Source organism: Myotis daubentonii, chromosome 12 (assembly GCF_963259705.1).
Source record: "Myotis daubentonii chromosome 12, mMyoDau2.1, whole genome shotgun sequence".
Taxonomy (NCBI): domain Eukaryota; kingdom Metazoa; phylum Chordata; class Mammalia; order Chiroptera; family Vespertilionidae; genus Myotis; species Myotis daubentonii.
Window position 1 is genome coordinate 14,832,427 of NC_081851.1, and position 11,421 is coordinate 14,843,847.

The window sequence follows — 11,421 nt, forward strand, 5'->3', positions numbered from 1 at the left end:
TAAAGCTGGGTTTATTCTTTGAATTATGAGGTTGTTTTTCTAACAGTACAAAATCTTTGTTTAATACTTTAGATGGCAACTATCAAAAGGAAATCGGATCATGGCAACAGATGATGAAAGTGGTGATGGAACAAGTTTATTTGATGTCTTCTCTGGTAAGAGCTTATTGTAATTGTTTTTCTAAATTTATCTAATTACAAAACCATTTATTGTTCTTATTGAAAATAAAGATTGTCAATTTTTTCTCTCCACACATAAATGAATTCATACAATAAAGTGTCTGGCAAATAGGAAGTGCCTAGCAAATGTGAACTTTTAGTTATTGTGTTCTTTCAAGCCTCTTAAATGTAATCAATTAGCAACTTTGCAAATCTAAGTCCTAATGATTTTTAGTGTTATATCCAAAAAAGTATAAGATAGGTATTTGTTACTCTTGAAGTGAATACTTTCAGTAATTGCAGTGGTGCTTGTTTATTGCTGTTCAGGGGGAAATTGACACTATGAAAGATAATCAAGGCATAGTAGTAAAATATGCTTATAAAATGGAAATATTTTAAGTAATATGTGCAATGTAAACTTCCAGATCCTGATGTAAAATTTACTAGTTCTTAATTGTAATTACCTTTTTTCAGATTACAAATAATAAAAGTGTATTTATTGACTAGAATTACAATTACTATGCTATAGTGAAAATGACAGTTGTAAAACGTCTAGTAGAATTCTATTTTTTGGTTAAGTATATATTTTTAAAAATTATTATTCATAAATATGGAAAGATTCACATAAAATATGGCCAACATAACTGCTCTGGGTAGTATTATTTTTTTGGTGTTATGTAATTATTTTTTGAAGTTTCAAATTTTTATGCTGCTGTATATTCCTCTTATGATATTTTTTCTTTGAGATATTTAAACCAACAGAAAAATTGAAAGTATAATATTGTCAACACTTTTACTTTTTATGTCTATTCACAAATTGTTAACTTTTACTACATCTGCAACTCTTATTGTGAAGGACAAACTACATTGTTAATCCCATTTGCTGGAAATAGCTGTTTTTATTTCTACATATTACTGTCTCACAAGTTCCTGTCTATATACATATATTTGTCAGTAGTTACAGTCCCAGTGTGTATTTTACTTTTTACCACTTAACATGATTTCATGAAACATTTTCATAATTGTGTTTTTATTATATTTGTTTGGAAATAATTTCAAGGTTACAGAAAAATTGCAAGAATAAGAACATATAAAACACCATTTACCACCCAAACCGGTTTGGCTCAGTGGATAGAGCGTAGCCTGTGAACTGAAAGGTCCCAGGTTTGATTCCAGTCAAGAACATGTACCTTAATTGCGGGCACATCCCCAGTAGGTGGTGTGCAGGAGGCAGCAGATCGATGTTTCTCTCTCATCGATGTTTCTAAGTCTCTATTCCTCTCCCTTCCTCTCTGTAAAATATCAAAAAGAATGTATTTTTAAGAAAAAAATACCATTTACCTAGTTTCTTCCAAATTTGCCTTTTATTAATATTTTATATGAGTGGCTTTATTGCTGTGTACATACTCTCTCTCTCTCTCTCTCTCTCTCTCTCTCTCTATATATATATATAATTTTATTCAGAGAAGAAGGGAGAGGGAGTAACAGAAACATCAAGATGAGAGAGAATCATTGATCGGCTGCCTCCTGCACACCCCCTACTGGGCATCGAGCCCACATCCTGGGCATGTGCCCTTGACCTGAATCAAACTCGGGACCCTTCAGTCTGCAAGCTGGAGCTCTATCCACTGAGCCAAACCAGCTAGGGCCATACTCTACAAATACACATACACACAATTTTTTTCTGAACAATACACATACCCGATTGATGTGGTTTGGCCACGGGAATTTCCGCAGTTTTCTCCAAACAGTTTGCAGAGATCTGTCTGGATGCCGGGCGACCCTACTCCAACAACAGAGCCTTTAACGGGTCTCTGTTCTTCTGGACCCGCCATCCCTTGACACTGTCGTTTGCCTTCTTAACCTGCATACGATGGATCCAGTGCCTCTTTCCTGCGACTTTGATGGCGGTTGGAGTGCTCAGCACCACCTGGTAGGGTCCATCCCATCTAGGTTCCAGGCTGCCAGGGTTGTGGCGTTTCACCCAGGCGAGATCACCCGGAGAGAAGGCAGGCTGAGCTGGACTGGTTCTCAGTGCGTCCTCCTCCCGTACGGCTCTCACCACCCATTGTGCCAACGTGACGCTGCTCTGCAAAACCTGTAAGGACTTAAGCAAATTTCGGGTAGACAGCCAGGCAATTTCTTCCTCCCTTAGGCGGAGAAGAAGAGGTGGAGGCCTGCCAAACATAATTTTAAAAGGGGTGAGCCCTTTATGTATGGGGTGCAGCTAGCTCTGAGGAGGGCAAAAAGGAGACTTACCCAGTTTTCGCCAGTCTCTAATTTTAACTTTGTTAATGTTTCCTTTAAGGTCCGATTCATCCTCTCTACCTGTCCAGAACTCTGTGGTCTATAGACACAATGCAATTTCCAAGTAACCCTCAGGGCCTTAACTATGGATTGTGTAACTTTGGCGATAAACGCTGGGCCATTATCGGACCCCGTGTAGAGTGGTAGGCCAAACCGGGGGACAATTTCAGTGAGGAGTTTCCTAACTACTACCTGTGCAGTCTCTGCCTTGGTTGGGTAGCCTCAGGCCAGCCAGAGAAGGTATCAATGAAAACCAGCAGGTACTTAGACCCTCCTTGTCCTCCTGGGATCTCAGTGAAGTCCACTTCTCAGTGTCCTCCGGGGTTCTGACCTCGGAATCACTGCCCCGGCGTGGCCACAACAGTGGGCCCTTGGTTCACCCGGGCACACACTTGGCACCATCTAGCCAATTCTTGGGATATTTTCTGATAGCCTCCTTCCCCCCAGGTGGGTGCTGTGGTGGGTCTGGGAAGCGATGGTTCACCCCAGGGCTTCTGGAACTATAGGCCTCCCATCTGGCAGAATTAGCCATCCAGCCTCTCCTTCCCAGGCCCTTAGTTTCTCAGCTAGCATCTGCTCCTCTGGCAGATGAGTAGGCTTCTCTGGGAGCCTTCATGCTGGCAGGGCTACGAGAACTTCTAGGGGCCCTACTGGTCTTTTAGCCACATCCTTGGCCCCTATATGGCTGCTAGGTGGTTTAGTATCTCAGGAGCTTTTTTACTTTCCACCTGAAGTCAGGAGACTTCTTTAAGGTGGCTCCCGTGTCCTCCTGTAAGGGCAGTGTGAGGAGATATATCCCTGCATTCCCTGGTAGGTCTGGCAGGGCGAGTGCTGGGGCACTCACCAGGGCTTCTTTCTAATCCTGGTGGATTGTAGATTTCCCCTGGCTCCTCCTTATGTCACTACTGCCGCCCCCGCATACCAGGTACCTTCTTCTATGGTGCTGCTCCCGCCCATGTAGAGGGTCTCATCCGGATTCTGCAGGTGCTGGTCCACAAGGTTCTCACGGAGGAAACTGAGGGTAATCAGTGTCTCCTTGCAGTCATGCAAAGGGGCCTCTGCCTCCTGGTCAGGGAGGAGTGTGGCAGGGTTCAAGGCAGCTGTTTTCAGGAAGCTGAAATGTTTACTCTTTTTTCCCTTTCCTACCAGAGGGCCTGAGTGAGTGCTATGAGTTCCACAAGGAAGTCCACCGTTTGGCCCCCCACTGTCAGGGCTATCCTGGGCTCTTGGGGGCCAGCTGAGCCCTGAAAACCCTAATCCACCTCCTCCATTAGCACGGGAGTCAGTTCCCCCTCCACGTTCAGGGCAAACCCTTTTCCAATGTTCTTCCTTTCTGCAAAATGCATATTGATTTTTCCCAAGCCGGGGTCGGACTCCTTTTCTCTGGCGAGGCTTTTATTTTCCCTTGTTGTCTCTCTGGCCCCTTGGACATTTTCCCTTGCTTATGGCCAGGAGGACCTTCACCATCTGGGTGTTTAAACCTGACGTTGGGTTCTCCCTGATTGTTAAAAACCTTCTGGGCCACCTAAACCCACTTGGAGATTGATATCCCCTCAAAGCCCTCTAATTCTGCAATTGTTTTTCTAATGATTGGGGCCGACTGGGAAACAAATGCAACAATGTCAGCCCTCCGATTTTCTGGGTCATCAAGTTTAGGCCCCTGGACTTCTCTGTTACTTTAGAGAGGTTTGTGGGTCTCTGAGCAACAGCTCAGATGCCCCCCAATAGAGTGTGGTGATATCGATCGAGAGCCTCCTTTCCCCTATCACTATAGGGGTTCCAGTCGGGTCGCCTGGAGGGAAACACAGCCTCTAATCTGTTTTGGTCAGATGTAGGCTGTCTATCCGGACCCAGAACAAGTTTCCTCCCTTCCTCCCTGACCCTCTCTCTCTCTCTCCTGAAGTGAAAAGGGTTTGCAGCAACTGTTGACAATCATAAAAAAAACGGACTCCAAAAGAGAGATTAACCCCTGTGGGTTCTGGGAGAAAGAAGGACCCCGGCCCCTCCAACTGTACAGGCCAACGGTAGAAAAGGGGACACAGACCACAAAGGGCTGCCCGTCTGGTCCCGTAGAGACTGCCTGCCGCAGTGGCAACATAGGAACTGCAAGACTGGCGGATGTCGCAGTGTCCCGCAGGTTCTCCCCCTCCCTCTCTTTGTCTCCATACGCTGTCCCTCACCTAGTGTGAGGAGGGGAGAATGGAGCCGGGTCCTGGACTGGTGTTTCTGGAGGAAAGAAAACTGGCTGTGGAGGAGGCAGGGGCTCCGGATAGGGGTCATTTGCCACCGTGGGATAGGTGGGTGGAGGAGCATACGGGGGAGGCCTGACCCTGGGGAGTGCCTCCTCACCCGGATCTTGCAGAACAGGAGGAGTTTTGCCCTTCTGGGCCGAAGCCAAGAGGACTGTCTGTCTCTGTCCCAATTTCATTTCCTTATTCTGACAACTCTTTAACCACCTTGTTTTTTCAGTCAAAATATCGACTCACACTTGAATATAGGGAATTTGGGCAGGGTGACCCGGCCGGCCGTAGACAACATGGTGAACCTGAAAAGCTGTGGTTAAATCATAAGTCCCTGCGTCCGGCCATCCCACCTGGAAAGTGGGCCACTCCCGTTCACAGAATTTCTGCAAATCAAAAGCATTAACATCATAACATTTAAATCTACCCTAGAACTTTAATTTAATACAAAAAATTTACAATCTAGGTAAGAGCAACTGATAGACAGAAATCTTTATTATTGAAGTGAACTTATTCTCCTTTAATAGTGAGCAAAAGATTCTCAGAAAAATAATTCTCACAGCTGCAAGAGACTTTTGCAGACCATTACGGGTCCAGCCCAAACGTTCAGCCAAGCGTATCAACAGAAAAGCAGAATAAATCAAAGTAGCTTTCACTTCACACAGACCAGTAATGAGCAGCCAAGGCAGACAAACACCCGTACTTACACTCTCTTAGTAGACTAGCCCAGGCTGAAGCTATATCCAGTCCCCCTTCTCCGTAGTAAATTGACTAGTCCCACACAAACAAACTTTGTCCCCACCCCATGATAATTGGTGGCGAGAGACAAACAAGGGAGGGGGTGACCTGTTTTCACAGATCCTCACTCAGATGCCTGCCTGGCCGTGTCCCTTGGGAGCTTAGGTGCACCTCGTAGCTAAGGTGCACCCGTATAAACCCCGGGCCTGGTCACCTCCATGTGAGGGTGAGTCACCGTTATGCCACATGACGAATCGCAGAACCTCAGGTTGGGGCCCACTCGGACTCCATAACCGAAGTCATGGAGCCACACACGGGAGAGGAGAGGGAAGGCCCCCTCCCTCCACACTCACACACTTTCACCAGACATTCACTCAGAGTTTAAACAATCCACCCAATTCCTAACTAATTCCCAATTCCTGAGGGAGCTCTATAGCTTCCCAGGAGGTGATCAAGCTCCCCTTCCACTCACTCGGAGTGGGCCTGACTGATAGGGGGTCGACGAAGACGACTGACCCTAACCCATTTTGACAAAGACAAAGACAACAAAGAACAAAGACAAAACAAACCAGACAAATGCAACCTAAGGTTGCCTGGAACCTGCAACTCACTCCTTGAAGTCCTGAAAATTTTTCAAAAAACATTGCAGCAGGGTGCGCACAGAAGCAGATAACTTTTTGACAACAAGCACCAAGACAAACAAACACCAGACAGACAAACCCGGTGCAGCCTAAAGCCGCACAAACCAAGAACCCCAGCCACCGTCATGGCCGCGGATCAGGACCAGGATTACTGCTGCGTCCAGCCCTCCATATACGTCCCTCCGTGGGATGTCCCAATTCCTGTTTAACGACCGGTCCTTACCTCTTGAGAGTCCGGGTGCCTCGGTTTCTGAATCAAAAGTTTTGGGTGGAATCTCCTCCGCCTCCCTGGGACCCAGGACGGAGACTGGAGGCCTCCTTGGTAGTCGTTCCCCACAGGTGTGGGGTATCTCGCTGCATGCCCAGCGATAAATGGGGGAGAGCCTCCTGCCCTAAATAAGGGGTCCCTCTCACCCCTGCCAGGGATCTCGCTGGGGCCTCCAAATGTTATGGGTTCAATCAGCGAGATAGACCACTGACTTAGAATTTAAATTTCGGAGCCTTTATTAAGCTGGGCAGCTGACTACAACACGTCCCTCCCCCTCTGGGAGCCTCACAGCTTGTAGTGCATACCAAGGGTCCCGCAAGGCTTTTTCTTTGCGAGAACTACAAAGCAGTAAGAGGCAGGGTAAAAGTTCAGTAGGAAAACAGGGTCACACCTGGCTGGAGCATATCATAACACTTTATTTCCTAAGACAATTAGTAATCTTTCCATATCTCAGTCCCTCCCCTTTCCACATTCTGTAAGCTTTCCATGTCACAGTCCCTCACCATAGCACAGGAGGCAACCAATGGAAGTGTCTCTCTCTGCCTCCCCCCTGCCCCACCGCTCTCTCTAAAAATAAATGGAAAAATATTCTCAGGTGAGGCTACATCTGAATGTTAAATTCTATTTCATTTAGTAAATGGAATTGGGGTCCCTACTTAGTCCACAGCACATCTGCACTCTCTGCATCTTCTACATTGCAGACTGGGTCTTCCCTCCAGATAAGAGCTCAAGGCCCGTGGGGACTGGCAGCCGAGCGCCCACAGGAAGTGCGGGTGGGGGCAACTCCACCGCTATGGGGAGCCTCTGGGTCTGGCATTGCAGCTTTCGGCAGAGGCATGGCGTTGGCCTCCACCAGAAAGAAGGTGCGGGAGGAGGCCACCTGCTCCATCTGCCTGCACCTGATGGCCAAGCCCGTGAGCATCAGCGGAGGCCACAGCTACTGCCAATCCTGCTTCCTGGGCTTCATGGGCCCACCCTCCTCCCCAGGGAGACAGCAACACAGGGTGACCCTCTCCTGCTTCCAGTGCTCGGCTCCCTGCCAGAGAGGCAGCCTGCGGACAAACAAGCAGCTGGTCAGCCTCATCGCCACCCTCCAGGAGCAGGAGCAGCAGCAGGAACTTGAGCAGGAGCAGGAGCTGTCCTGCCAGGAGCATTGGGTGGGGCTGCACCTCTTCTGAGAGGATGAGGGCCAGCTCATCTGCTGGCACTGTAAGCGCCAAGGGCAGCACAAGGGCCACTATACGGCTCTCATGGAGGACACAAGCACAAGCTACAGGGTGAGTGCCCCTGCCTGCGCCTTGAGACACCCATCAGCAGCCCATTGCCCCTGCTGCGCCCCTAGATGCCCATCATCCCGCAGAAGCCCAAGGCCTGGACCCTGAATGCTAGCTTTCCTGCTGTGGTCCTTTCTTCTAGCAGGAGGCAGAGTGGGGGAGGCGGGGGATGGAGGGGTGGGAAGGTTTAGGTGGGTCCTCCCTGAATCAAGTCCTGGCTATGCTACCCCACCTGACACTTGTGCTGCAGAAATCTAACATTCTTAAAGTCAGAAGCTTTTTACAAAGGACGAAACTGCACAAACTCACACTCCTAGTTTTTGAGAAGGTGGAGAAACCCTGGAACTTTCACTTTTGCCTCCTCCCAAATGTAAATCAGAACAAGGAGGTTATGGGACTGTGAGCTCCTGCAGGCCGGACTGCGGCCTCCCTACCCTCCCGTTTCCCCGCTACAGTTGCAGCCCGCAGCTGCCCCACAGCTCTCTTCTCCCTCCTGTGCATCTACCCAGTCAACTGGCGGGTGGGTAGGGGGGTGGGGGTGGGTTCAGTGTAGATTCCTGTGGGTGGCTTGCTACTCTCCCTGCTGCTGGCAGGATTGGAATAAAAGCTCATATGGGCTTCAACCCTGTCTCTGCTTCATTGGCAGGGGCAGTGACCGGCAGCCCGGATGATAGATCCCTTGGTTTCCTGGTTACGGTTGCCCCGGAAGGTAAGACCAGAGCTGACACAGAAGCAAACTAGAGCACCCCCTTGTAAGTGCCCCCTGCCAGCCGCGCTGGCTGTGCCTAGAAGCGACTGCAAATAAGGTGTGGTGTGCACAACTCCAGCCTGTTTGCCCTAAAAACAGCAAGTCCCGGGAGCACTCGAGGCAGAGGAACAGGCCTACTGTAGCAGTGAGTACACAGGGCTGCCATACAGATCGTCCTAGCATGGACAGGGTCTCAGCAAATCCGGGAGTCATCATGCTTGGAACATTCTACTCCCACTCTTGGGCAACTCACTGTTTCACTTACCAGCATATTTTGTTGATTTTTTTTTGTCTTTGTGACTCTCTTACTGGCATATTGTGGACATGTGACATGTCCAGCACATGTAGATGAGTCTCGCTGGTGACAGTGGCATTTTTCCAGCATGTATCTGCCTAGCATTTATTTCATGGCTCTTCTAGTGAAGGCATAGGGGGGTTCCTCTGCAGGCTAGCCAGCCCCCAGGGCAGAAATCTCCCATGTCCAGCTGTCCCAAACACTGTGGGTCCCCTTTTCCCCTTGTCCTTCTGGCAGGGACTAGGATTTCAGGGATCACTATGCCCTAACTTATGCCCTGAGAGAAACATCTGGTTGAAGGACCATACCTACAGGTTTCAGAATGAGTCAACACAAACAGTGGCCATTGTTGGAAACTGGTGGAGGGGGAAAGGGGGTGTGTTTTTGTACAACTAACTATACTTTTCCAAGATTGAGAATTCAAGTCTCCATCAATTTCCTGAGTGTTGTCACAAGTTATTCAAGGACGGCCATTGGCAACGAGGTGGCTATGGTTCAGAGTAGTCAATTGGTGCCACTTCTTGGGATCCATGTCACAGTGGCATCAATAGGACAGATGTGCTTCCCACTCAGCCTCTGCCCAGCTGGCCCACTCACTGGGCAGGGGCATGGGCTCTTGGATGGGCACCTTGCTCATTAGCATGATCTATGAAGCATATCCCGACCGCATCAGGACCACCCACAATGTGGTTATCTTCACCCAAAGTGTCTGACACTGGTTGAGCCCTACAGCACCACCCTCTCTATCCATCAGTTGGTGAAGAATGTGTATTTGGGGTGCCCTCTGGCACCACCTGGTGGCCGTGGGGCATCACAGCAGCAGACTGTGGAAGTTGAACATTAGGGTCCTGACCCCACCCTGGAGATCCTGGCACCCTGACCATCAGACCTTAATCTCCACAGCTGAACGGATCCTTCCAAGAAAGGCACACAGATCTCCCTCCATTCGCAGGGAAAAGGGGAACTGAAGTTGAGTTGTGAGGAGGCAGTGTGGCCACACAGGTGCAGCACGAGGAGGCAGGCTCTGGCTGTGGCTGCTCATGATGTAAGGGGCACACTTCACATACTCCCATCGTAGCTGGGGCGCCTCTGTCCTGGCTGGTGAAGGAGATACTACAGAGGAGCAGTCTTGTCCCACTAAATCGCCTACAATGAGGGGACGGGGAAGCTGATGCTCCAGGGCGGAGTCTCAGGCTCCCGCTCTGCCCTCGGGCTCGGGCTCACTGAGAAGGCGCTGGAAGGCAGCCAGCACAGTGTTGTTGAGCAGGTTCCTCTGGGTGTGTCCACCAGTCCTGTGATGACCGATGCCCAGCTAGAGAGTCTGATCAACAAGTGGAGCCTGGACCTGGAGGACCAGGAGAGGCACTTCCTGCAGCAGGCCACCCTGGTCAACGCCTGGGACCGCCCACTGATCGAGAACGGGGGGGAAGATCACCGCCCTCTACCGCGAGGTGGAGAAGGTGAAGCTGGACCAGAAGAGGCTGGACCAAGAACTGGACTTCATCCTGTCTCGGCGGAAGGAGCTGGAGGACCCGCTGAGCCCTCTGGAGGAGTCCGTCAAGGAGCAGAGCGGGACTACCTGCCTGCAGCACGCCGAGGAGGAGCACGAGAAGACCTATGAGCTGGCCAAGAACATCGACGCTCCGCTGAAGCGCGTGGCCCAGGACCTCAGGGACATCATCGAGCACCTGAACAGGTCTGGGGGCCCGCCGTCACCAGCGACCCGCTGCAGCGGATCTGCAAGATCCTCAACGCTCACATGGACTCCCTGCAGTGAATCGACCAGAACTCGGCCCTCTGCCGCAGAGGAAGGTGGAGGAGGTGACCAAGGTGTGCGAGGGGCGGCACAAGGAGCGGGAGCGCAGCTTCCGCATCACGTACCGCTGAGCCCGTGGCCAGCCGCAGGGCCACGGGTTCCCAGTGTGTTCACTGGGGGAGTGTGCGGTTACTGTCTAGCTTTTGTTTGCAATGAAATACTGTTTTTCTGTTTCTTTCAAACAGTTCTTTTTGTACAATAAAGTTTAATCACAATTATAAAAATGTGGCATTGGGTCTTTGCTATTAACATATGTACAATCCAGCCCAACAGGAAGGGCCCGTTCCCCCCGCCATCCTGGCCTGGCCCAACCAGAGCTTACAGACACCAGGGTAGAGGGGTGACCCACAGGGTCTGGCTGGAACAAAAGATGAGGCAGGGTTCCAGGCACAGAGTCCCCAGGGAGGCACAGGGCCCCCTTCCCAGGGGGAGAACATGGCCACTGCCCCTAGAGACTCCTAAACTGGGGAGGGGTGCACGCAGGGCACAATAGGGAAGTCCCCATAACACAAAGTAAGAGGGCTGTGCAGCCCCCAGGAACAGGATCTATACAGGATGGCACCCCAGGTTTCCACAGGAAACAGCTGCTGGCAGCTACAAAACATTTGCAGCTTCTTCTCCACAAAGAAAAAAATTAGGGGATGGGCAGCAGGGGTGACAGGGAAGGCAGACGCTGCCTTAAATGTGTCGGGAATATTTCATTTTTCTTACTCAGAATAGCAACACTTAAGGTGACTCGATCTTACACATTTACCTTAATATAATCCCTTTTTATCAGGACAGACACTTTGCTAGATTCCCCATGAGTTTCAGGTATAAGAGAGGCTTGAAGGAGCTGCTTGCACTGCTATCCTGCCCTGGCCTACTGTCTGATTGACATCACTGTGAGTGATTGTGGCTGAAGTGATTTCTCCTCAACCACCTGGCTTACCTGAA

General features: G+C 49.9%; 1 pseudogene; it reads left to right on the top strand.

The window, feature by feature from the left end:
* Positions 1 to 9,963: 9,963 nt before the first annotated feature.
* Positions 9,964 to 10,556, top strand: LOC132213908 (nuclear pore glycoprotein p62-like; annotated as a pseudogene).
* The last annotated feature ends 865 nt before the right edge of the window (positions 10,557 to 11,421 follow it).